Source organism: Hylobates moloch, unplaced genomic scaffold, assembly GCF_009828535.3.
Source record: "Hylobates moloch isolate HMO894 unplaced genomic scaffold, HMol_V3 SCAFFOLD_4, whole genome shotgun sequence".
Lineage (NCBI taxonomy): Eukaryota > Metazoa > Chordata > Mammalia > Primates > Hylobatidae > Hylobates > Hylobates moloch.
Window position 1 is genome coordinate 8,055,909 of NW_026652279.1, and position 27,033 is coordinate 8,082,941.

The window sequence follows — 27,033 nt, forward strand, 5'->3', positions numbered from 1 at the left end:
ACGCCCGGCTAGAGTTCAACAATTTTAAAAAATAGTCATATTTTAAAACATTTATATAATCGTTATGGTCTGAATGTTTGTGTTCCCCCTAAATTCTTACCTTGAAGTTCTAACTTTCAAGATGATGATATTAGGAGGTATGTGGCCTTTGGAAGGTGAATTAGGTCATGAGGTCTGGAGGCCCCATGATGGGATTAGCATCTTTATAAAAAACACCTGAGAGAGAAAGAGAGCGCGTGCCAGAGACCCCCACCTCTTTCATCACATAGTGTTACAGTGAAAAGACCAAGAGCATTATTAGCATAACCTGGGAACTTGATATTAATGCACATTCTCAGGCCCTACCTAAATCGGAAGTCTGGGGCTCGGGCTTAGAATCTGTGTTTTAACAAGCCTTCCAAATGATTATGATGCATGCTAATGTTTAAACCATTCTCTGTATTTAGAGTTCTTTTCTTGTCTTTTATAGCATGATGAGAATCTATGCATCTTGGCTCAGTTGCAGTGTTGTCCCTTCTGGAAAGGCTCCCCCTCCCCCAGTCCCCTCCTGCACTGGGCTCTCAGATTGCGCTAGTGTGGAGTGCTGATAGTTGGTTTGATGTTCCTTCCAGTTTGAGAAACCGTTCCGTGTAGGGATTTGTATCTCTTCTTTATAAACCATCATGCTTAGCAAACTGTAGAGGTCTTTTAAAAGTTTGTTCGGTTGAATTGTGTGCCCAGTGGGTGGGGGACAGGGTACATAAAGTAATTATAGGGAAGTAGAGATGAAGCAGTTTGTTACTTGATTCGTGGGGTTGTGAAAACAATGGCAAAAGTTGAGTTTACATTTTTCAAAAGTTTTCTTGGGGGGTTGTATTATGCTTTCTTGTTATATAGCTTTCTGCCTGCTTTTTTTTTTTTTTTTTTTTTCTTATTTTGAGAGTGATGTATGCTAGTTAGAATTCAGAATTATCAGGAGGAACTTTATCTTAGTCTGTTTTGTACTGCTATGACAGAATACCACAGACTGGGTAATTTATAATGAACAGAAATTACCTGTTCATTATCCCGGAGGCTAGGAAGTCCAAGATTGAGGGACCAAACTCGCTCTTTTATATGGAATTCTTTCCTCAGATAACAGCATTAAGCCGTTCATGAGGGTGGTGCCCCCATGACCCAAGTACCTCCCATTAGACCCTGCCTCTCAACACTGCCACATTGGGGATCAAATTTCCAGCACATGAACTTTGGGGGACACATTCAAATCATAGCAAATTTGCTTTAAAATGCTTATAAGGTATGAAATGAACTTTGAAGATGAGTGTGGGGAGATTTTGAGATGTTTCTGTTTTCACATTTAGGATACAGCAAAGTGTCTTTTAAGGAAGGAATCCTTTGTTACTAATTCACTAGGTTGATGCATGCTTTAGATTTTTAAAATGTAGGACACTTTTTACCCTGTGAAGTTTAAATATGTGACTAGTTAAAGATATTTAAAGTTTTGGCACACATTTTCTCATTAAGCAGTGAAATTCCTATTTTCTAGTTTATGGGATAAAAATAAAAATTTGATCAGTGGTTGCTACAGTTTCAATCTCATTACAGCTGCAGTGGAGTTTTCTTAAGACAAACCTGTTTTCAACCACAGATACACTTTTTAGCTTAGGCTTCACAAAGCCTCATAACTGAGGTTGCATTGGCAATGAGTATCTTGCCTTTAACAGACTTTTAGGACTTTATTTGTTTCCCACAATTTTCTGCATGTTTGTCTCAAATGAACTATAAAATGATTCAGTGACAACATGTGGTTTTAATAACAAACAAGCATGGGCAAATGAATGTGGACTTAGAATTTGAAGTTTTATACATATGCCATGGCTTAAACTTCTAACTAAATTTATAGCTCAGCACTCAGTCAGTGTAAATTATCAGTTGCTAGATGGACTTTTTCATTCTAGACTTCAATTATTTTGAGTGCCTGATATTGAAGACCACAAATCATTGATATAAAGAATTTTCTGCAAGTTTTTAATAGTACATTTCTAGTTAGGTTTTGTGATCAAGTGGGAGCAAATTTCCCCCAATCTGTTTTTTACGTTCTTGGTTTTTAATTATTACAGTTTATATTGCATCAAAATGAAAGTTTCAAGATAATCAAGTAAAGTATTATAAAACTCATTTCTTTACAAAGGTTTCTATTGAAAATGAGTCTTTTTGAAGTAGGAATGTACTATAGTAGCTGCTCTGAGCATTACAAATAGGCATAGTGGAGATTCCTCTTTCCTCTCTGAGGTGGAACAGCATGAGGCTACTGATGTGTGTAAATGTGGTCATTCCCTCAGATCGGGTGGGGCAATGGAAGGGGTGATGGAAGAGAGAGGGTTAGTAGATGCCGCACTGGTAGTGAGTGTCTTGCCTTTAACAGGCTTTGACTGAACTAAAACCACATTTTCCAGTCAACCTTATAGTGATAAAAATAATACTCTGGTCTTAATGTACTATGTCTAAAATAATGTATTATATCAGTTATTGTAACCACTCAACAAGTTCTTGCCTGCTGCCCAGACAGAGCCAATTTATCAAGACAAGGGAATTGCAATAGAGAAAGAGTTTAATACAAGTAGAGCTGGGTAAATGGGAGACTGGAGTTTTACTATTACTCAGCCTCAGTGAAAATTCAGAGGCTGGGAATTTTTAAAGATAGTTTGGCCTGTAATCCCAGCACTTTGAAAGGCTGAGGCAGGCGGATTGGTTGAGCATTAGGAGTTCGAGACCAGCTTGGGCAGTGTGGTGAGGTGCCGTCTCTACAAAAACAAACAAACAACCAACCAAAAAAATGAAAAAGTAGCCGGGCCTAGTGGTGCGTGCCTGTAGTCCCAACCATTTGGGGGGCTCAGGTGAGGGATGGCTTGAGCCTGGGATGTCAAGACTGCAGTGAACCTTGTTTGCCCCACTGCTTTGCAGCCTGGGTGACAAACTGAGGCCCTGTCTCAAAAAATAAATAAATTAATTAAAATAAAGATAGTTTTGACATACTGGGTGTGGTGGTGTGCGCCTGTCATCCCAGCTACTTGGGAGGCTGAGACAGGAGGATCTTTTGAGCCCAGGAGGTCTGGGCTGTAGAGCAGTATGGCAGTTGGGTGTCCACACTAAGTTCAGCAACTGTGTGATGACCTCCTGGAAGCAAGGACCACCATGTTGCCTAAGGAGGGGTGAATTGGCCCAGGTTGGAAACAGAGTAGGTCAAAACTCCCATGCTGATCAGTAGTGGGATAGTGCCTGTGAATAGCCATTACGCTCCGGCCTGGGCAATGAAAAAAAATGTGTATTTTTAACTCTCTGTTTGTTAAAAAGTGTGTGTGTGTGTGTGTGTGTGTGTGTGTGTGTGTGTGTGTGTGTGTAGTTTGACACCAGGGGGCTAGGGAATGGGGAATGCTGTTTGGTTGAGGGAGGGATGTAATCCTAGTGGATTGAAGCTGGTTTTCTTGTTGTCTTCTGTTCCTGAGTGGGATTGCAAAACTAGTTGAGCCAGATTTTATTGGTCTGAGTGATGCCAGCTGGTCTATCAGAATGCAGAGTCTGAAAAATACCTCGAACACCAGTCTTAGGTCTTAAAATAATAATGTTATCCATGGGAGCAATTAGGGAGGTTGGGAATCTTGTGGCCTCTGGCTGTATGATTCCTGAGCCATAATTTCTAATCATGCGGCTAATTTGTTAGTTTTACAAAGGGGATCTGGTCCCTAAGCAAGGAGGGAGTTTGTTTCAGGGAGGGGCTGTTAACATCTTTATTTCAAAGTTAAACTCTGAACTAAATTCCTCCCAAAGTTAGTTTGGCCTACACCCAGGAATGAACAAGGGCAGCTTAGGAGGTTAGAAGCAAGATGGAGTTGGTTAGGCCAGATTTTTCTCACTGTCGTAATTTTTGCAAAGGTGGTTTCATCATTAAAGTTCTTTTATAAGCACAGTTGTTTTTTTTTTTTTCCTTTTGCCTTATATTCTCTGTCTTTTGGGAGAAGGAAAAAATCTTTTTTCTTTACTCTCTTATATTTGGTAATTGGGGGCCTACAAATTATAGCGACAAAAGACAGAGTAGCAAGAGAAAAAATAGATTTGATGGTGTATATATGCACCCAGGAATTCACAAATAAATGTGACTCAAATAGGCAGTTCGAATTTTGGGCTTATATATCGTCTTATTAGGGGGTGGACAGGGTCCTTCTGAGAGAAATTCAGATTGGATTTTTCTTTATGTTGGAGGATTGACTTAACCCTTGCCTTATCTTGTTTCCACAATTCTAGTACAAGCATTTCCCTCAGAAGCATTCATGCAGCTTCAGTTTATGGGAGACATAAGGCATATATTCAATGAAAAATAAAAGATAGCCAGAATAAAAATCAAATAACAATTAAAGAAAGGTGGGGTGATGCACGTGATGCACACCTATCTTGTTTATATAGTAGCTTAATGAGGTTTTGTAGATTGGTTGATGGATGGATAGGTGGTTAGCTCATGGATTCATTTACAAATGCATATTCAATCTTTCAGATGTACCAGGTACTATGCATAGGGGAAACATTTGTTAAGAAGATCATTGTGGGCCTTGCTTTTGCCTCTTGCCTAGTTCACAGTCTGGTAAATGAAACCGACATTGTTTAATTAGAATGTAATGAGTGCTTTATAGGTGCTATGAGAATGTCTGGCTTGGACACCTGATCTAGTCTGGACCAGTTCATTCCATTTTCCTGAGGGTATGCTGTTGGGTCTGAGTTCTGATTTATGAAAAGCAACTAATTACGTGATAAGGGGGTGCAGGGAAGGCCCAGCAGCCCAGGCAGAGGAATCATATGTAAGAAGGCCCTGGGAATAAGGCCAGTGTAGCAGAAAGCACCAAGGAGGGCCCAGTGGCTGGAAATGAGCCAGTGCGTGCAGGGGCTCGAAGACCATGGAAGGACATTTTCCTTCATCCTAAATGCAACAGAAAATCACTGAAGGTTTTATAAACAGAAGGTGATCAGTTTGGTCTGTTTTCTTAATGTTGCCTCTGGCTCCTCTGGAGAATGGATCATGGTGGGGGAGTAAAAAGAGGTTGAACAGAGATGAGTCGGGGAGTTGCAGTTGTCCAGGTGAAATGTAATAGTAGCTTGGACTAGGAGTACACTGGGGAGAAATAGATTGAAGAAATACTTAGGAGAGCAAATTCACAAGATAGGATTGGCTGCTAGCTGGTGAAGAGAAATGAGGTGCCAAGAAGGATCCACAGATTTGTGACACAGCCACCTGGATGCATAGTGACCACATTGACTGAGCTTGGGAACCCAGGAGAAGGATAGGCTTTGGGGCTTGGGGCTTCAGCCTGTGGGCTAGATTGCAGGACATACAGAGTGCCTGTGAAATAGCTAAGTGGAGATACTGAGTGGAGATTGGAACATACGGATTAGGAGCTAGAGGACCTGTCTGGGTTGGAGAAATATCAGATGGAATTGGGAGAAAACAAACAAAAAACCTGTTCGGGTTCAGCAGCTTTGTGAGTCTTAACATTTTTGTTGGAATGTTCAATAAACAGAAATCTTCAACCACCACAGATTATGCTAATAAATCATTTTCTTCTTAAAATTTGAAAGTATCTTACATGACAGCAGCAGTGAAGGAAGGTGAGAAGATAAAATCCTTAAAATAAGGGACTCTGCAGAACCATCTCAAGAGAAGCTGCCAGTGAACATGAGTCCCAGCTCTTTCTTGTCTCTTATTTTCCCAGTTAGTGCCTCTCTTTCATGGATTAAGTACTGAGACTTAAGGAGTATTGAGTAGCCTGCCCAAGGTCATTTGGCAGATCTGGATTCTAACGAGAATCTGTTTGGCTTCATAGCTTTTGCTCTTTCCACTCACTGTGTTGCAGTCCAGAAAACAGTTAAACTAAAATAATAATCTGTAGTCAAAATCATTTTTTAAGCATCTGTGGTCCCACAACAATGTGAAATCTTCTTTATTTCAGTATCACACCTCTGAACGTCCCGTCAGTGCCTTATACATGGTTCTCTCAGCCAATGAAACTTAAAGCCTTTGGAACCTTAGAATGGTAAAACGTTAAGTTTGGAAGGGACTTGAGAAATCTTGGTGTCTAATAACTTTCCTTTGTAGATAAGGAAATAAAGATATCAAGGTCATCTGGGCACAGTGGTACATGCCTGTAATCCGAGCACTTGGGGAGGCCAAGGTGGGTGGATCACCTGAGGTCAGGAGTTTGAGACCAGTCTAAAATGGTGAAACCCCGTCTCTACTAAATACAAAAAAATTAGCCAGGCATGGTGGCGCATGCCTGTAATCCCAGCTACCTGGGAGGCTGAGGCAGGAGAATCGCTTGATCGTGGGAAGTGGAGGTTGCAGTGAGCCGAGATCACACCATTGCATTCCAGCCTGGTGAAACTCCAGGTGATCAGTTTGGTCTGTTTTCTTAATGTTGCCTCTGGCTCCTCTGGAAAATGGATCATGGTGGGGGAGTAAAAAGAGGTTGAACAGAGATGAGTCGGGGAGTTGCAGTTGTCCAGGTGAAATGTAATAGTAGCTTGGACTAGGAGTACACTGGGGAGAAATAGATTGAAGAAATATTTAGGAGAGCAAATTCATAAGATAGGATTGGCTGCTAGCTGGTGAAGAGAAAGGAGGTGCCAAGAAGGATCCACAGATTTCTGACACAACCATCTGGATGTGTAGTGACCACACTGACTGAGCTCGGGAACCCAGGAGAAGGATAGGCTTTGGGGGTTGGGGCTTCAGCCTATGGAAGCCTATGAGACGGAGTGAAATTCTGTCCCCCCAAAAAAAAAAAAAAATCAAGGTCACAGATCCTATTAATAGGAAAAGCAAACTGTAGCCCAAATATCAGACTGCCTATCCTTCCCTGTACCAATGTACACTGCTCTTCTCATCTTTGACTTCTCTTTTAGCCCTCACATTGAATTGCCAAAGCTCTACCAGCTGTTTTTCTAAAATGCGTCATGCTGGTTCGTATCTCCAAATTCTACTCCTACTAACCTAGCTCAGACTCCCATCTCCCATGCTTTCACACTCTGTGGCAGGAATCTCCTGACTGGTCTTTTCCTAAATAGCACCACCATACTGGTGTCCCTCTCCAGCTCACATGGGCTTTGGCTTTTCCTTGGGCACCACAGAACTGGTTTCAGAATCTTCTGTTGAGTTGCTTCTGCAGCTGTGGGTGGGGCCTGGAGGTGAGGGTGGAGTCCACAGAACTTCAGCATACATCTGATGATTTTCTCAGCTTTGGAGTTTGAGAAGGATCAACCTTTAGGAGAGGAAGGGCAGCCAGCATCTACTTAAGTGCTGTTGAACTTTTAGTGCCTTTTCAAGCTATGCTGTAATTCATTTCAACTGTTTCAGCAGTTTCTTATTAAGTGCCCACAGTGGGCCAGGCACTGTTATAGTCATGGGGATATGAAGACATGAACTTCTATTTAGTAGAGAAACATGTTATTCTTTAAAAATGTAAAAAAGAGATTCCTTTAGATTGTAGGCTCTGTGAGGCCAAATACCTTGTTTTAATCATTTTGTATCTCTGAAGTCTACCTTAGCTTTGGGCGCTTATGGGCCTTCGGTTAATATTTGTGGTGTTAGTGGGGATTGAATTAAACTAAGGTTTTCTTTTAACTTTCACATTGTTTTACTTACAGACTTTCCATAAGAAATTTATACTCTTTAAAGAGCTCTTAGGTTTTTTTGGTTCATTCTGTTATGACTGTCCTTTCCATCCATTCATTTCTTTCTTATCTAAGTTAATAATGGAAAGGTAAGTAATGATTTAGTCATCAGGAAAGAAAGGTATTGCCGGGTGTGGTGGTGCGCCTGTTGCCTCACCTACTCAGGAGGCTGGAGTAAGAGGATTACTTGAGCCCAGGAGTTTGAGCCCAAAACATAACGAGACTCTTGAAGGAGAGAGAGAGAGAGAGAGAGAGAGAGAAATTAACATGTAACAAAATTTTCTGGGAAATCAAGTATTTACACAGTTATATTTTGATTTTGTGTCAAACTGAAAAATACATATAATACAGATATGTGCCTTGATCTCTATCAGTAAATGTACTGTGTTTTATTCAGAATTAATATGCTTTGAAAGTGTATTTTATGCTCTTAGAGTATTTGGTCATTCCTTGTTTATATTTAGTATGTTTTAATTAGAAAGAAATGTTGCACCAAGTACAATTTTTTTACCAGGAACATCAGGGAAGGGGACTAAATGAAAGAGATCTGTCAAAAGTGACCAAATGCTCTGTCCAGAGAAGGCAGAGTGCAGTGACAACCCAGAACCTCAGAAGACGATACCAATCCCTCCATTCCCTCTAATGTACCAGTGTCAATCAGATTCACTGGTACATTCTGTGGGCCTGGTGCCACCAATTAAAGCTGAGCACAGAGACCAGAAATTAGATGCACATAAGGGCCTGTGTTCCTTTGCCTACCCAAATCAAAAGGATATTCCTAGCACAGGAAAAGGAGGCCAGAATCTGGAAGACATTATGAAAAAAATCAAAGGTGGAAAAGGGGGAGATGTCCCTGCAAAGTTCTGAGGAGATGCGTCCTCCCAGAGTCGCTCTTCTTCCTGAGGAGGGGTTGCCTGCCCTGGTAGAGTCTGCTGCTCTCCTTGAAGGAGTTAATACGGTTGTGGTGACAACTTCTGCCCCAGAGGCTTCGCTGGCCTCCTGGGCCAGAATTGCAGCCAGGGCAGGGATGCCAGAGGCAGTGAATGGAATCTCCACAAGAGTGGTGTCAAGTGGCGTGTGGTCCATGGGAGAAGTCTCCCTGCAGACACGGATGGTTGGGTTCACCTCCAGTTTCATGCTGGACAAGCCTGGGTTCCCGAGAAGCAGGAAGGGAGAGTGAGTGCACGCATGCCTCTTGCTTCCTGCCTCCAATTTTCCACCCCCATACCTTGCAGACAGTATGTTGAGCCCGAAATGTGTTCATAGGAACAAGATCTTCAGAAGCCTCCAGCGGAAAAAGAATACCAAGAAAAAGGGCACATCTCTGGTAATTAATGGCAGAAAGCCCAGACAGTCGAGTCTGTGGTGGTGCTGACAGGTGAACTCTGGTTCTCTCCACACCTACTTATAGGCCATGCAGACTGGTGGGTTGCAGATGTTAGCCTAAGACCCTGGCAGTACCTGCCACTCTGTGGTTTCAGATAGAGACTCTCATGTTTAAAAATGGAAAAGCATTTTACAAATTACCATTTAATTCTAGTTAATACGTAGAAAAGGTCATTCACACTACCCGTCTAAAATAGAATGACTTCTGCTCTTTTAGGTGGGAACTTCTTCAGCTGAGCATTGGGAACAGGTTGAGTGAAGAAGCAGTAGTTTCTGTCTGTGCTCAATTTCCCTCCTCACAGTACTGATTATTTTAGGAGTTGCTCCATTCCAATTGTATATTTCGTAAATTGTAAAGTATTTTAAGGGAAAGGAAGACCGTTAATTCTCTCCCTCCCCAAAATGCATGATTTTTAATATTCAAAATAATGTTTTTCAAAGTTTTCTTAGTAACCTAAGATTTCTGTGGTTTGACTCCAGGATACAAACACAAGGCACTTTGTCTGTATTATTTCCACTTACAATTGTTTTATATATTTCTGCTGTTAAAAATGTTTAAGGTTGCTTCCCACTCATAAGTGTATAATACATTGAAATTAAAATATATTTATCAACCAGTTCTCTAAAAATAAAAATGAAATGTACGTATAAAATAATTCATCTGTTATCTTTAGGGAACTGTATTCGTTGCAATGCAAATAATTGTTAGTATTCTTCACTGAAAGGATTAATTCAAAAAGGATGATTTTTTCATGATTCATTTGCTTTTTTTTGTTTATCAGTTGGTAGTATGGGTTGGATCATCTGTTTTAAAACTGCTTTTTCTATGATTGACATACAAAAAGCTACACATATTTAATGTATCAAATTGAGTTTAATTTTTAATTTTTTGTGTACTTCCTAAATTTATAGTCCTTTGAGTCTTAGGACAGATCTGTTTTTCACTTGTCCTGTGTTTTAATGTCCGTTTCCAACATTGTTTTATTATTATGAGTAGGGGATTTTTTTTTTTTTTGCCACTTTAATGAAGATACAAAAAATAATGCGCTGAAAGGAGTGGCAGAATTGGAAAATTTGTAACTATCATGATATGGAATTAATAGGTTTGGGGAAGAATCCTCAAAAATGTTAAAGTGAAGGAGGAAAGTTTGTTAAGAAGCAAGGTGGTTTTATGGTCTCAGTGTTATTCCCTCCCTCCTGCCATTGGTTGTTGGTGGTCAGAATCGTTCAGTGTAATAAACAATACACACATTTTTCCCTTAAAAAAGTTGTGCAGATTGTTTTGTGTTTTGTTTAGTATTGTGATGATGATGCATTCTTTTGTAATGATATGAAAAGAGAATAAAAGTCCTATTAAGATGCAAATTCAAAGAACAGGTTATTTCATACGGAAGGTGTTTCTTTATAGTTAGACTTCAACTATTTTCCCCATATAACTTGATTTAATATGAAAGCTGGTTCTGCGAGGCACTCTTCACCTGAATCAGTGTTAGACCTTCATAGTCATAAACTCAGAGCGTGTGGTCCTAACACATTACCTACTAATAAATAGGAGATCAGCTGTGGACTCTAGATTTCCCCATCAGCTCACATATTTTTAAATGGTTTCTTTTCATCCTCTTTCCTTTGAAGATAGGACTCTAAAAGGTCTGTCAGCTGATCCACTTCTGTTTCCTATTTAACAGTACCTCCATTCATCGACAGCTGCTAAAGTCACCTACATTAAAAGATCTTTAAAGGCTCTCAGCATTCAAGAAATAACTTAGGCATTTTTATAGAAGTATTATACATTCTTTAATCAATAAAGCTTGTGTGTCTTGTACATTTCCTAGTTAGTAAAATACTTAGTTTCTCTTTATAAGATTTTCTTTTAATAAAATTACTTGCATTTAGACTTATGCCCTTAATTTTCTATTTGTTGTCTAAATGGCACCATTTAAAGTGTTTTAAGAAATTTAATATTTCCTTATTGGATTAGGAGAACATATCTTTAACGAAAAATTACCCTCTGAGCAGGTGATTTACAGTATTATTTTCTCCTGGCCAACCTTTTTAAAAATCCAAAATATGTGCCACCTAGCTTTTTAAAAGTTTCATTAGAATTAGTTATGTTTTATGATGTATTTGTGAAGTATGTAAAGTGCTTCAGACAGCATCTGGCACATTGTGATCACTAAGGGTTTGCCATTATTATGCTTACTTTGATTTTAAAGACGTGAAATATGGAGATGTGACTTTTTTGGTTTTTGCATTGGAATTTCATATTAAGTCGGTGGCCCTTTCATTAAAATAATAGCTTACTGTAAAGTTCTCTGCAGAAGATTTTCCATTTTCATATTTAATTTGCATGCATACCATAATTTTTATTTCTCTCCTCTTGGAGTGTCTGTAAATTTCTTTTTAATGTGTCATACTTAAGGACCTCTTCATTTTCTTAAAATTCTGTATCCTTCTGTTAACCAAACACATTTAGAAAGTCATTTAAATTTTATGCATGTAAGTGGTACTGAATTGGAAAAGCAAAGGATTGTTTACCCCAGGAGCAAGTTGGAGTGTGTGCCTGCTTAATAATGAAAAACATTGTGATCAGTTTGCTTTTAATTAGTTCTCCCTTTTTTTCCCTATTTCCTTACCCCCAAGAATGAATGTAAGTGTTAGACAATGTTGAGATCAGTTTCCATTAGAGTTTTAAAAGAAATTTTTCTACTGTAAAGGAATTGGATATTTGTTACATTTTTAAATGTAAGAAAATTGAAAGAAGAAAGGCACTAACAGACACTAAAAGACCATTAGTATTTTGTGACAGATTGTTCCAGTTTTTTTCTTCCTACTTTATTCAGTGTTACTTATTTGTTTATTTATGAGCTAGAGCCTTGCTCCATCACTGTTACCTCGAACTCGTGGCCTCAATCCATCCTCCTGCCGCAGACTCCCAATGTGCTGGGATTATAGGCATCAGTTTCCCCAATGCATTTCAGTACTGATGTAGGTAGAGATTATGAATTAACTTCTAGATTTAAAAGCTATGGTATTGATCTTTATAACTGTTTTAGCGTGTTTTTTGTAGAGATCTATTCCTTCAGTAAATAATTACAGAGAACCTCCTGTGTGCCAGATGCTGTTCTAGGGGCTTTGATTCATTAGGACACCCTACTCTCACCCCGTCCTTACCTTTATGCTTTCTGCTCGTTTTTCAGTACGCTCTTGACATCAGGAGCTTCCAGTAAGTTAGCCTGGCAGATAGGATGCAGTTTGTGTGAGAGAGCAAGCTGTCAAAAGTGACTCCAGGGTCTGGTTTGGCCTATACAACTGAGCCTATGTAGTAATCTTTAAGATGGAGAAACTGTAGGTAGAGCAGGTTTGGGAGGAAGATTAGAAGGTGAGTTTGGACATGTTTAGTTTAACATGTCTATTAGACAACCTAATGGAAACGTTGAGTAGACAGGGAAAAATACTGATGTTCCAATGAGATGTGACAACAGGTCAGCCAGCATTTTGCACAGTTATCAGGATTGTTTAAATGTTGCATATGTTATATATATGTGTGTGTGTGTGTTAAATGTTAGTGTACAACAGGAGTAGGATATATATAAAATATATTTCATGTATGTGTGTTCATATCTGCATCTATATATTTCTGTGTATTCTAACTCTGTTGTAGGCAGTGTGCTTTATCCTAACTTGTGCCTTGAGATGTTAGCTAACAATGATAGTATCTATATAAGTGATCCTTAAATAAATAGACATATAGTGGGTGGAGTTGGGGGAGTGGGTAGGCATTTTTTTTTGACAGAATACACAAAGTTTGTAAACTGCTGAAACATCCACGCAAACTTTTGCCCATTCAAAAAGTTAAATGAATGCCATGGATGATTCTGTCTATAAATTTTTTAAGCAACACTTCCTCAAATATGAAACTTTCTTATAAGAAAATTCTTTTGATACTGGAAGAACCAAACTCATTTGCAAGGAATCAGATCCAAGATAAACTACCAGCCTATAGCTGTTTGTCATTCAAGAACAGAATCTATGGGAAAATCTTGGTTACTTCTTTTCTTGGGTAGTGATTTGTGAGAGTTTGTGTATCTCAGTCATTTTTTAAAACCTTAGATTTATTATTAATATAATTTAGACATTATTAACATATATGGAAACAATATCTCTTCTTATAAGAGAACCTTATTTAAAGTGCTTATTAATTATTGTTTAGTTTATATATCTATATATAACTCTGGTACTATGCTGTATCTAAACTTCTGGGTTTTCTAGGGCAAAAGTAATTGTAGCAGAGTAAGAAAAGTTTTTTCTTTCTCCCTTCCTCCCTTCCTTTTCCCGTGTTTCCACCAAGTTATTTTTTCTTTTACTGTATTCACCAGTTCTTAAGGAATGTTGATTGATACTGCAAACGGTAGACATCCCTATGTAGTTTGAATTTGTATTTCATTTAACTGCTGTATTTTAGTTTGAGTATTGGTTTGTGATATACTGTTTTCATAAAGCATGGCTTTTGTCATTACTTAATACCCTTTAAAAAATCCCACTTAGTCATTTTAACCTTTTAAATCTCATTTCCATGCCTATCCTTTTATTTCCAACATTTCTTTATTTTGTTTTATGTGTGTTTTTTTTAAAACAGAATGTAGATAGGTCTTTTAATGGAATAATTTACTTTCTTCATGTGTCATATAGTTTTTTCTTGCTTTCTTTGCTGCATATTTTAACTTGCAGTTTCTTATATCTGGTTTTTGCTGGTTTGATCAATTTATTTTTGGTTTCTTTTTTAAAAAATTTCTTGTTACTTTGGAAATTCTACTGTATATTTCCATTCCATTAATGGTGACCTTTTCTTTCCCTGTACTCAGAAACGTTTATATGCCATTATTTAAAAATAAAACATGTGACTTTCCCCATCAACTTGTCTTTGCTATGATAACTTCTGTCTCCTGCTTACATCCCTCCTCAGTAAGGTGATAACTTTGGAATATTTTCACTTTCCTCTTGTTCTGCTTTCCCCACGCCCAGCCAAGAAGTTTGGTTTTTTTTTTTTTTTTTTTTTTGAGACAGAGTCTTGCTGTGTTGCCCAGGCTGGAGTGCAATGGCACGATCTTGGCTCACTGCAGCCCCCACCTCCCAGGTCCAAGCAATTCTCCTGCCTCAGGCTCTTGAGTAGCTGGGATTACAGGTGTGTGACACCAAAAATTAGCCTGGCTAATTTTTGTATTTTTGGTAGAGATGGGGTTTCGCCATGTTGGCCAGGCTGGTCTCGAACTCCTGACCTCAGGTGATCCACCTGCCTCTGCCTCCCAAAGTGCTGAGATTACAGGTGTGAGCCACCACACCCTGCCTCCAGCCAAGAAGTTTAGCATGTGCCTACTCCTACTGTGTTTAGTCCTTCTTCCAATGCTTTGATATTCCTGAGACAGTTTCATACTTTCAGTTCAGTCCTTAGTAGATAATACTTTGCTGTACATCTGTTTTGTTTCAAGTATTCTTATTTAGAGTTTATTACATGTTGCCATAACAATTAATATTACTAATTTAGATTAAATATATATAACTACCATATTTCATAAAACTAAAGCACTTTTTTTTTTTTTTTTTTGCATTTTAGCACCTCTGGAATTGAGATGTGCCTTACAATTTATGATTTTCTAGAATTAGACTTGCAAGTGTAATTTGGCAGCCCTTGGATTTTCTTTTTTTATTTTTTTTGAGATGAGGTCTCACTGTGTTTCCCAGGCTGGTCTTGAACTCCTGAACTCAAGCCATCTGCCTGCCTTGGCCTCCCAAAGTGCTAGGATTACAGGCATGAGCCACCGTGCCCAGCCAGTGCTTGAACTTTATTATCTATCTAGTGGAACAGATAAAGATAACATGAAACTGTGTATCTATAGAGAAAGCAGGTGCAGGCACAGACAGGGTTTATTTCCTGCTGCTTGTCTCTCCTGTCCTTCCCCAGAGGTCTCTAATTCATTTGTTCCTCAATCAGAGATCTTTCTCAGGTGTTTTTCCGTATGACATATGTGGGTGGTGTATTTTCTGAGTATCCATACATACATTTTTTTTTTTCAGGACAAGTGACAGGTGTTGTATTTAGGGATTGCTACTTTTCTCTCAGTAGTTTGCTAGAGCCATTGCTATGGCTTCCATTGTTGCGGGTGAGAAGTCTGATGCCTCTGATTTTTGTTTCCCGAAGTACTATGTTCTACCTACCTGTAAGCTTGTAAAAATATTTTCTCATAGAGTCAGGAATTTAGTAGGATGTGTCAAGATCTGTGTGTAGAATAACATGAGCTCTTTTAATCTGCAGGCCAAGGTCTTTCTTTGGCCCAAGCAAATTTTCTTCTGCTTTATTACTGCCTCTCCTCTGTCTTTTCATCTTTCTTCTGCTGGTACTGCTGTTCATCTTATTAGATCTGTCCTCCAAGTCTCTTATCTTTTCTGTCATCATTTCTATTTTGTTGCTTTGAGCTGTTTTTTCCATTTGACCTTGCAGACCACAAACTTGGATCTTCGTCGTGAACCATTCTTTCCCTCATTTAATATACTATATGGTTTATTTGGAAAATCATGTTTTTAGATGTGGGAAAGCTTCTCTCTGCTGTAGTTAAATCTCCCCAGTGTCCCTTAATTTTTCTGACTCATATTGGCCTTCGTCTCTCCAAGCAACTCTATTTGATTTGGGATTTATTCCCTTCATCTTGACCCCTGTCTTTCTGGATGCTCAGCCTCTTTATGTGTTGTCGTGTTTTCTTGGTCAGCTTATTAAGGCCCAGGTCTGATTTTGGCTTGTAATGGTTCAAGGAGATGTAGATGTTTTGCCTTCCCTGTTCCCCACGCAAGGGTCATCAGATCTCTGTGGGCCAGGCTTTTCTTAGAACCGTTAGTTGATGGTCCTTGTTCTAGGGTTCAAAGAGGCTTGTCTCCAGATACTTGCCCAGAACCTAGAAAAACAAAAAACAAACAAACAAAAAACACACCCTCCAGTTCCCTCCTCTGTATTACAGAGAGTGCAAGCCTTCACTTCCAGTTAACTATCTGCAGGTCCCGGGGCTGTGTTCTGTTGCAGCAGACAGATTGAAAATGGTAGTGTAGGTAAAGGGAGGTGAGTTTGTGTCTGACTCTTTCTGGAATCTTTTTTGGCCTGGATTTTTTATGTTTTCGTTCCCTTAACAGTTGTGGATCTTTTGTCTAGACTTAACAATAGCAGGTAAAACAGCATTTGGCATGGAAACTAGAAGACCTATAGGAGTGATATATTATTCTCAACCCTTTGCTTCTTTCTCTCTGAGAAGATTGATGATACTTCCCTGTCTGTTGCAGTGTGATTTGATTTGTTGTGTCTCCCTGTCTCATAGTCAGACTTGATTTTAAGACTTGGCCAATGGAGTATGAGTGGAAGTATACCAGTCCTGAACAGAAGCTTTGTTTGTTTTGTTTTGAGACCAGAGTCTTGCTCTGTCGCCCAGGCTGGAGTGCAGTGGCATGATCTTGGCTCAGTGCAACCTCCATCTCCCCGATTCCAGTGACTCTTGTGCCTCAGCCTCCTGAGTAGCTGGGATTACAGATGTGCGCCACCATGCCTGGCTAATTTTTTGTATTCTTAGTAGAGACGAGATTTTGCCATGTTGGCCAGGCTGGTCTCGAACTTCTGGCCTTAACTGATCCACTGGCCTCAGCCTCCCAGAGTGCTAGGATTATAGGTGTGAATCACTGGGCCTGGCCCTGAGCGGAAGCTTTAGGAGGTGTAGCAGGTTTCTGTCATCCCTTTTGCTTCTGCCTTCTGCCTTGAGAATAGCATGTCCCAAATATGATCTGTTCTTCTGGATTGGATTCTGGGTAAGAAGACACTCAGGGCAAAAGCCACAGCTTTGAGGGCAGCCATAGCTAACCCAGAGCTAACATGTAATGTGACTGGGAAATACAGGTGTGATGTATGCCACTGAGATTTGAGGGTTGTGTTGTTATTGCAGCAAAGCTAACTGATAAAATCTGGTTTAATATCTTGTTTCTCCTTTTATTAGCTGATACTTATTTTTCCTACCAACTTTAAAAATCTGTATCAGATCCTGCATTCTATTTTCTATATTTCCTGATTTATCTCTTAATTGGCTGATATAAATGAACTGTTGTAATTAGGGTCAAACACAGATTACTTGTGGTAGAGTGTTTACAAGTTATATAATAGGTTCCAACCTGTGTAACAACTGGGGAAAAAAGCAGTAAATTGGGGGCAGTGTCTTGTGGCTGTTAATTGCCCATTTATTAAATGCCCTAAATTCTGCTCCAAATTATGGTTGTGAAGCATGGCTTTTCTTTAAATGTATAAAGCAGATTATTTGTAGATCTCAACATCTGGATGGTAGCGCTGTTTTCTATTGTCATAAATAAGAATTAATTGGGAAAGCATTTATGGAGTGATGCTCCAGAGTTGGGAATTTCTGGGATGTGTATATGTGCATATTTATCTGGCCTGTTGGATTAACTGACAAACGTAAAGAATGGGATTTATTTTTGTGTTTTATCCTTTTTGTATATAATTGATATTCACTTTTCTTTTGTCTTAATATTCTGCTCTCAAAACACTGTTCTAACAAATACTGTAAATCAGCAGTAGATGAGTAGAAACAGTAATATTATTCCTTGGACCGTGAGCCACAAGACCCGGGTTCTCCCCTAACTCTTTTAGCCTTATCCCGTCCCTTCTCTTCGTCCCTTTCTTTGCCTTTCCTCCATTCATTCATGTGAGAAATATGTATCGAGTGTCCTGTTAGGTGAGATGCTGGATGTGATGAGAAGTAAGTCAGACACCTCCCCTGCCTGCCTTATCAAGCTTACTGTCTTCTCTTCTGTTCCTCAGCCCCTTCTGTCTTCCGACCATACAGCAGTATAAATTGGTCCGTGCTGCATTACTACTAAGCCTCCTGGTTGCCATCTTTTGTTAACAGGGCTGCTTTCAAAGGTGCTTTTAATACTGGGTTATTTTGGGAAAGTTGTGGGTGGTGGGGAGGGAGGGAGGAAGGAAGGAGAGTAGATGAGTAGGCAGGTGGGAAAGGAGGAAGCTAGGGAGCTGTTCATAGGGCCTAACCACCCAACAAGCTGCTTTTTAGTAATGTTTTTCATGATTCTTTTCTAATTGTAATTTTTCATAAATGCGCAGACGATGTATCTATACAAATGATTTGAATAATAAATGAGAAAGTTTCTTGTTCCTGGCTAGGTTTTAAAATTTTATTTTATTTTATTTTATTTATTTTGTTTTATTTATTTTATTTATTTTAATTTTTTTGAGACGGAATCTTGCTCTGTCGCCCAGGCTGGAGTGCAGTGGCGCAATCTCGGCTCACAGCAAGCTCCGCCTCCTGGGTTCGTGCCATTCTCCTGCCTCAGCCTCTCCGAGTAGCTGGGACTACAGGTGCCCGCCACCATGCCTGGCTAATTTTTTGTATTTTTTAGTAGAGACGGGGTTTCACCGTGGTCTCGATCTCCTGACCTCGTGATTCGCCCGCCTCGGCCTCCCAAAGTGCTGGGATTACAAGCGTGAGCCACCGTGCCTGGCCTAAAATTTTATTTTTTAGAATTTGGGAAACCATCAATTAAAACATCTTTGGTACCAGAAAAATTGCTCAGAAATAGGGAAAGCCTGGATAAATAAGCATATGCCTTTGTTAACAAGGACATTTGATAGAATAATAAGTAAAATAAAAATCTACCTTTTATTGTTGTGTTTCTTGAGGCATTGGTCACTCATTTTTCCTCTCCCCACTTTGCTGTTGTCTCGGTAAAGAGATGCTAAAATGTGCTGCTGAAAGGGAAGGAAAGTTGGGGATGGGAAAGACAACGGGACTGTACACAGTGATGTCATTCTCAGCTGCAAGAAAAAAATCTTGAGGCAACCGGATTATATTTGATAAAAGATTAAAGTTGCATGCAAATTCTAACTAAAAACAGCTGTTTCCTGACCCTGCTTGAGTTCTAACGTTTTGATAGGAATTCTGGTTTTGGAATTTCTGAGTCTTCAGTTTACCTTCCTCAACTACTGCCTGGCTGTTTTCTTAAAGGACTGAAGTCAGTACTGCTTAACATACTGGAAATGACTGTGAATAACCAAAAATGAACTTCTTGGATTGCTTCTTATATACAAGAAGTTTTCAGGTTTCATGAACAAGAATCATCCAGACTGCTGAGTGACAATTTTAAAAATTGTGGTGTGATCCAGAGTTCATTCCAGGAAGCCAATGAAAATAAATGGAACATATGTATATGTGTGTATGTGTATAATTAGTAATAGATTTTTAAGAACTTTTCAAGTATTCCTGATTTTATTAAGAACCTCAACTAGCAAAAATTGTTCCTTTTTAAAACTTTATTTTTAGGTGATACAAGTTTTATTTAATTGTAGATAAAAGTTTACACAGTAGATACAAGTTTTATTTTATTTTAACTTGTATCTACTGTGACATCGTATTTTATATTTTGCTAAATCAGACGTGTTGGAAAATCTTGATACCATAATTGCACTGCATCAGTAATGCTTACAGACTCCTGGAAACAGGGTGAAATAAAAGCAAATATTGAACATTAGCTAGGGGATCAGTTTAAATTGAATTTTGCATTACAATCACTCACTTCAACTGTGAAAGCCAGTGTAATTTTGTGATTTTCATTTTGATTGATTTGTTAAACTTGATACCTAACAGTAGATTTCTTTGTGTTCTGATACACCCGGATGTTCACACTGGGCATTTTCGAAGGATGATTGTACTGTGGAAATGTTAACGCTGGGTCTTAGCCTACCATGTTAGTGTGAGGTATGTTGAATATTTACAGTCTGTATGATACAGCTAGAATATCCTACACATTAGAAATGATTGATTAAACAAAAGTTGTGTTTTATGAGGAAGAAAAATGGAAATAAGCCATCAATGAGGGACAGTTAAATATTATGAAATTCTGTGCATTAGAAAGAATGATAGATCTATTAATATATTAATCAACATGGAAATATCTAAGATATTGTTTAGGGGGAAAAATCAAATTTTGGAACACATGCTAATGTTTAAAACAAAATAAACCTCCAGAAATTAAAACCTAAAACTAAATGTGTTGAGATAAATCAGAAGATTTATTCCAAATTGTTAATGACAGTTGACTTTGGTTGAACTTCTGTATATTAATTTTAATAATGCAGATGTAGTCATGCTTTACACATACACTTATTTTTTATTATGGAGAATTTCAGATATACACAAAGTAAACAGAGTTTATAATATAATGAACCATGAAGTACCTATCACCAACCTGCAAAAGCTATCAATATTCTGCCATTTTTATTTCATTTATGTCTGCGCTCATTCTTTACCTTGACTACTATTATATTTTTTACAGTACATTTTTAGGTAAAATTCATATATATTGAAATGCACAGATTATATTTGTACACTTTTGACAAATGTATAGTCGTGTAATCCATATCCTTATGATGTTGAATATTTCCCTATTCCCAGAAAGTTCTCTCATCTTCAGTCCCATTCTGCCTGCCCAGTTTATTTTTGCCTTTTCTGGAATTTTATACGAACAGAATCATATAGTCTGCACTCTTTTTGTTTCTTCTTTTTCTCAGTATAACCTGTGTAAGGGTTGTCCATGTTACAGCAATGTATCAATAATTTTTTTCATTGTATTACTAATATTCCTTTACATGAATACACCACAATTTGTTTAGCCCTTCTCCTAGTGATGGACGTTAGCTGTTGTGATTAAAGCTGTTGTGACATTCATGTATAAATCTTTTTGTGGACATATATTGTCATTGCTCTTGGATAAATACCTAGGAGTGAAATTTCTCATTGAAATTAAAACCTTAGCAACCACCTTTCAAAGTGTTAAGTTCCCACCAGCAAAGTATGAAAGTTGTGGTTGCTCCATATCCTTTCTGTTGTTTGGTTTTCTCAGTCTTTTGATTTCAGCCGTTTTAGTGGATAACGGCACCTCATTGCGGTTTCTAAAAAAAAATTTTTAAATCGTGGTAAAATTGCCACTACCATAATCATAAAGTTTGCCATTTTAAACATTTAAAGTGTAAGATTCAGCATCATTAATTACATTCACAGTGTTGTGTAACAGTCATCACTGTCTATTCCTAAAACCTTTTTATCACTTCAGACAGAAAGGTTGTATCATTAAATACAGAGCTTCCTGCTTTCCCCTTCCCCCAGCCAAACTACAGCTTCTAATGCAGTTCCCCCACAAACTACTTCTAATGTAGCTTGTATCTCTATGAATTTGCCTATTCTAGATATTTCTTATGATTATAATCATACATTATTTGTTCTTTTATGTCTGGCTTATTTTACCTGGCATGGTGTTTTCAGAGTTTATCCATATTGTGGCATGTGTCAGAACTTTATTCCTTTTTATGGCTGAATAATACTCCATCCCATTGTATGTATATACCATATTTTATTTATTCATTTATGTGTTAATGTACTTAAAATGTTCAGCTATTGTGACTTATGCTGCAGGCTGGGATGCAAGTGTCTGTTTGAGTCTGTTTTCAGTTATTTTGGCTGTATACCCAGGAGCAAAAATGTCTGGATCGTAAGGTCATTCTCTGTTTAACTTTTTAAGGAACCATCAAATTGTTTTATCACTGGATTTTATTCAGCATTTCCCTGATGACTAATGATGTTGAATCAGGTGCTTATGTTACTGATCTTCCTTTGTGAAGTGCTTGTTCAAGTCTTGTGCACATTTTAAAAATCAAGCTTTCTTTTTATTGTTGAGGTTTGAAAGTTCTTTTTATATTCTAAACGCAATTCCATTGTTAAATACACGTTTTGCAAATATTCCACTCTGTGGCTTGCCTTTTTATTAGGTGTATATCTAGAAATGGAATTGCTGGATTTTATGGTAATTCTACTACTTAATTTTTTTGAAGAAGAGCCATACTGTTTTCAAGTGACTGCAGCCTTGCATATCCCTTGTTCCCCAACAGTGAACTGTTGTTGAGTGAACAGTGTTCACTGTTGGTGAACAAGGGTTTCATTTTTTCCGTTTTTTTCGTGTCCTTGGCAGCACTTGTTATTTTCTGTCTTTGTTGCTAGTAGCCCTCGTAAAGGGTGGGAGTTTATATCTCATCGTGGCTTTTATTTGCATTTCCCTAATGATAGCGATGATAAACATCTTTTTATATGCTTGTTATTTGCGTATCTTCTCTAGAGTGATGTCTATTTAAATCCTTTGCTGTTTTAAAATCTGGTTGTTTTGTTGAATTCTTTATATATTCTGGATAGTAACCCTTATCAGATACATGATTTGCAAATATTTTCTCTTATTCCATAGGTTGTCTTTTTATGCTGTTAATTGCATTCATTGATGCACATATGTTTTTAATTTTGATGTAGTCCCATTTATTTCTTTTTGCTTTTGTTGCCTTGCTTTTTGTGTCATATCCAAGAAATCATTGCCAAATCTAATGTTATGAAGATTTTCCCTGTGTTTTCTTCTAGGGGTTTTGTGGTTTTAGGTCTTATGTTTAGTTCTTTCATCCACTTTAATTTTTATATAGAGTATGAGTTAAGGGTCCAGGCTCATTCTTTTTCATCTGGACATCCGTTTTTCCTAATATCGTTTGTTGAAAAGATTGTCCTTTCACTGTTGAATGGTCTTGGCACCCTTGTTGAAGATTATTTAACCATGTATGTGAAGCCTTATTTCTGGGCTGTTTTATTTCGCTGGTCTTTATGTCTGTCTTCATGCCACTACAACACAGTTTTGTTCATTGTAGCTACTTTTGAAATCAGGAAGTATGAGACCTCCAACTTTCATTGGGGTACCTTGAGGTCCATATGAGTTTTGGTGGTGGATTTTGGATTTTTCCATTTGTGCACAATATGCCATTGGGATTTTTCCCTTTTGATGAGCAGAAGTTTTAAAATTTGATGTAAATTAATTTTTCAAAAGTTTTTTTTCTTTTGTGGTTATTGCGTCTTGTGGTCCCAGAAATTTCCTCCTATCCACAGATCACCCGTTCTCACATGTTTTCTTTTAAAAGCTTTATGGATTGAGCTTTTATCTTTAGGTCTGGGATCCAGCTCTCATTAATTTTTGCATAGGGTTTTGAGGTTGGGGTCAAGGCTTATTTTTATGCTGTGGATATTCAATTGTTTTAGTGCCATTTATTGAAAATATTGTTTAGAACACTCTCCTCTGTTTCATTGTTTTGTCTATCCTTATGCCTGGTTACTCTGATCGCTGTTTTGATTATAGTAGTTTTAGAGTAAATCTTGAAGTCAAATATTGTCAATACTCCACCTTTATTACATCTTTCAAGATTGTTTTGGTTATTCCAGGTCCTTGGCATTTTTATGTAACTTTTTGAATCATCTTTTGATACTATTATAAATATAATTTTTTGTAAAAAAATTGTTTTTCATTTATTTGCTGCTAGTATTTAGAAATTCTGTTGGAGAGAGAGAGAGAGTCTGTGTGTGTGTGTTGATTGCTTAAGATTCTCAGCAAAAACAATCATGTCATTTGTAAATGGGGAAAGTTTTACTTCTTTTCAATCTTTGCTTTTTATTTCTTTTATATTTCTGTTTCTTTTTCTTGCCTGGTTGATTGACTACGACTTTCAATGCAATGTTGAATAGAAGTGGAAATAAACATCCTTATTTTATTCATGATCTTAAGGGAAAGCATTTAGTCTGTCACTATTAAGAATGATATTAGCCATACATTGTTGGAGGTATATTTTATCAGATTGAGGAAGTTCCCTTCCATTCTTATTTTGATGAGCGTTTTTATCATAAGTTGGTGTCAAATATTTAAATACTTCTTAAAAACAGTGAAACTTGTTTCCAGGGCTTCAGAAGTATCGTGAATTACAGACTAATTTGACATTGCCATTATCTTCATTACAAAATAGTGTTATTTAACTGGAACTCTAACATGTAAATTAATACATTAAGAGCCACTTCCATCTACACAGAATTACTGTGATGATTCTGTAGAATGTAGAAAAAGAAAATCTAATCATTACCTTCAGTGATAGCATTTATGACTAATGTACTGAGTTGTGTTTGGAGATACTCCTAATGCCGCTGGTCTTGAAATCTGAAAGATTTACTTGAGAATCAAACTGCTCACACTCATCTCCTTTTCTCTGTTAGATTCTTTTACTCATGTGTTTATTTTACGTTTTCTTTGGAAAGATGCTTTAGGAATGTTAATGTGTTTTTATTAACCTAAGGAGTAGTTCACTTTCAATTTTCCTCCTTTTAGGTTAATTTCTTTTATTGGGTATATGCTCTTTTCCTTATGTACAGTGTAAATAAATGAACTGTAGTTGTTAAATTAAAAAAATCAATGTATTTACTATTGGAATTCTTTCCTGCTATGTTTAATACTAGCAGACTAGCTTTGAATGGTTCTCACTTTTGTTGTTGTTTTTTTAAGAATAATTATCACTATGGGACAAGGAATTTTTAGGTCTTCAGCTTCATTTGTCCTTGGTTACCCCTGGGGTTGAATTAGAAAAGGTTCAGAGTATTTAAAAGAATGGTTTTATTGTCGGTGGGACAGTAGAATGGAAAAGTCTAAACCACTAGAATTTGGAAATCGTCATGCGAGAAAAAGGAGACCCTTCCGTGAATCATTTGTAGATTTCTTGAAAATTGCAATGGGCCAGTCCTTGGATCCACTCTGCTATACATGGCAGGTCTACCAATTCCATGCTGTTCTTCAACTAGAGGTCTTGCACACGGTTTCCTTGTTTTTTAAATCTGTTGCTAGAGAGTTCTGGGTTATTTCTGCCAATTACGAAAGCTTTTACAGCTTTTTAGATGGCCTTTCTTGGTCCTTAGGCTTCCTAGATCACCAGTGGTGGCATTATGTTCATTGCAGCTTACAGTCAAGTCTTACTTATTTTTAAAAAATATATTGGTATTGTAATATAATTTTTTTATTGAAAAATAGAATGTTAGGGCTAAATGATACCTTAGAAATAATATCTTCATATCTCTTCAGTTGTATTATAAATCACTTTGCTGTTTATTAAAGGACCATTAGGTTACATTTATTTTAAGATCACAGGGTTAGAAGCATTGATTGGCTTCAAAGATAATTTTAGTCCTACACTTTGTGATCGGTGAAGTGTGCTCATAATGTAGTTTTGTTCTTTATTTCATTAGTGATGCCTAACATGCCCTTCCTGTTTACCACACCCAGATTTCCTTTTATCCCTATTTCACCTGGAATCCTCACATGCACTCTTGTATAGAATTATTGCTCTGTTTATTACTAAGTGGAATCCATGTTGAATTTTAGCAGGTTTTTTCCCCCTCCATCTGTGTCTTTGATGGTAGCTGGGTTTACTGCCGCTCACTTATTAGTGCCCTGGGTCTTAACAGCCTTATTCAAACAAAACATCTTAAATGGAGGCATTAAACAGGTCACAACAGTGAGCCATTTTGTAACTTTAGGTGCAATAAAATGGGTATGTTGTGTTTTGGAATATAAGAGCTCTGAGTGCAGCTATTCATTTTCTTCATCTATAAAACATTTTAGAATAACAGCCTACATCTGTTTGGGGGTATAAAATTCCACGTTTTGAAGAAACATCACTGTTATGTAACTTCAAGCCAGACGCAGGGAGGGAGCTAGCTTTCTGTTCTGTAGACGTTGGGAATAGTGTTTGTTTTAGCTATGGAGCTGTATTTGCTGGCAGCCCATCTTTCACATGTGTGGAACACATTTTCATTATTGTTTGTTCATATTGTAAATGACAACAAGTGTGTGATACAATTTTGACTTGAAGAATATTTGAAAAATTTTCACACAGGAATTTATGAGGGCTATTTCACTACTAGAAGTCAGAAGCAAATTTAATTATTTAGGCATTTATAGCATATTTAATTACTTTAGACTGTCAATCTTGTTTTAGAGAGTAAAGCTGGGGTTTACCGTAGGCTCCTTTTTTAAAATAAATACCCAGTGGAATAGTATGGCCATTCCAAATGTGTGATTTTAAAATTATTTCTTTAAACTGAAGGAACAGCTCAATGAATAACTTTCATTAGAGGGAATGGGCAAAATGTTTAATGATAGAATTCAAAATCTAAAGTATTAAGTACCAAGTAAGAGCAGATAACAGTCAATGCAATTTGTCAGTGATTTTAATTGAGAAGTGAATGATACTAATGTGGATTGTTAGAGTAAATTTTAAAGCTTTTTTCGTCTTTGGAATATGAAATATTTACCTTCTTACTAATCCATAATCATACTGTTAGTCTTTTGGGGCATATTTTATTACATATTATAAAGTTTAAACAATTTAGAAAAGCTTTTAGAAACCTATTACACAGTCAAGTTATTGTTTTGATAATTAATTGGAAATATAACACTTGAGTTTCAGAATGGATAGTGTCAGTTGCTTTTATGTTTTTGTGACAATAAAAAACTGTATTTAACTACTGTTATGGAACTTTGACATTCAGAGGGGGCTGGCTGCCTGTTTATGATGATAACAAACTTCTCTGAGATTCTAGCTTGTCAAATTAGTCCAGGCTGTTGACATTGATCTTTTTTTCTCATTGACATTTCCTTCCTGAATGGTAGACGGATTTTCTTTCTGTGGTCACTGTCTGTCAAACTTGGGGCCATCATTTGCTGTAGCTGAGTAAATTTCTGATTAAATATAAATATTTAAGAAATAACAATACCAGGCCGAGGTGGGCGGATCACCTGAGGTCAGGAGTTCGAGACCAGCCTGGCCAACATGGTGAAACCCCATCTCTACTAAAAATACAAAAATTAGCCAGGCATGGTGGTACGTGCCTGTAATCCCAGCTACTTGGGAGGCTGACGCAGGAGAATTGCTTGAGCCCAGGAGATGGAGGTTGCAGTGAGCTGAGATCGTGCCACTGCACTCCAGCCTGACCGACAAAGCAA

At 37.6% G+C, this 27,033-nt stretch overlaps 1 protein-coding gene and 1 pseudogene across 6 annotated transcripts in view; both read left to right on the forward strand.

Annotated features, from left to right (window-relative positions):
* The window catches only part of SLC25A26 (solute carrier family 25 member 26), a 171,405-nt gene that overhangs the window by 109,080 nt on the left and 35,292 nt on the right, over positions 1–27,033 (forward strand). The window lies entirely within an intron of this gene.
* LOC116466488 (developmental pluripotency-associated protein 4-like) lies at positions 7,122–10,847 on the forward strand (annotated as a pseudogene).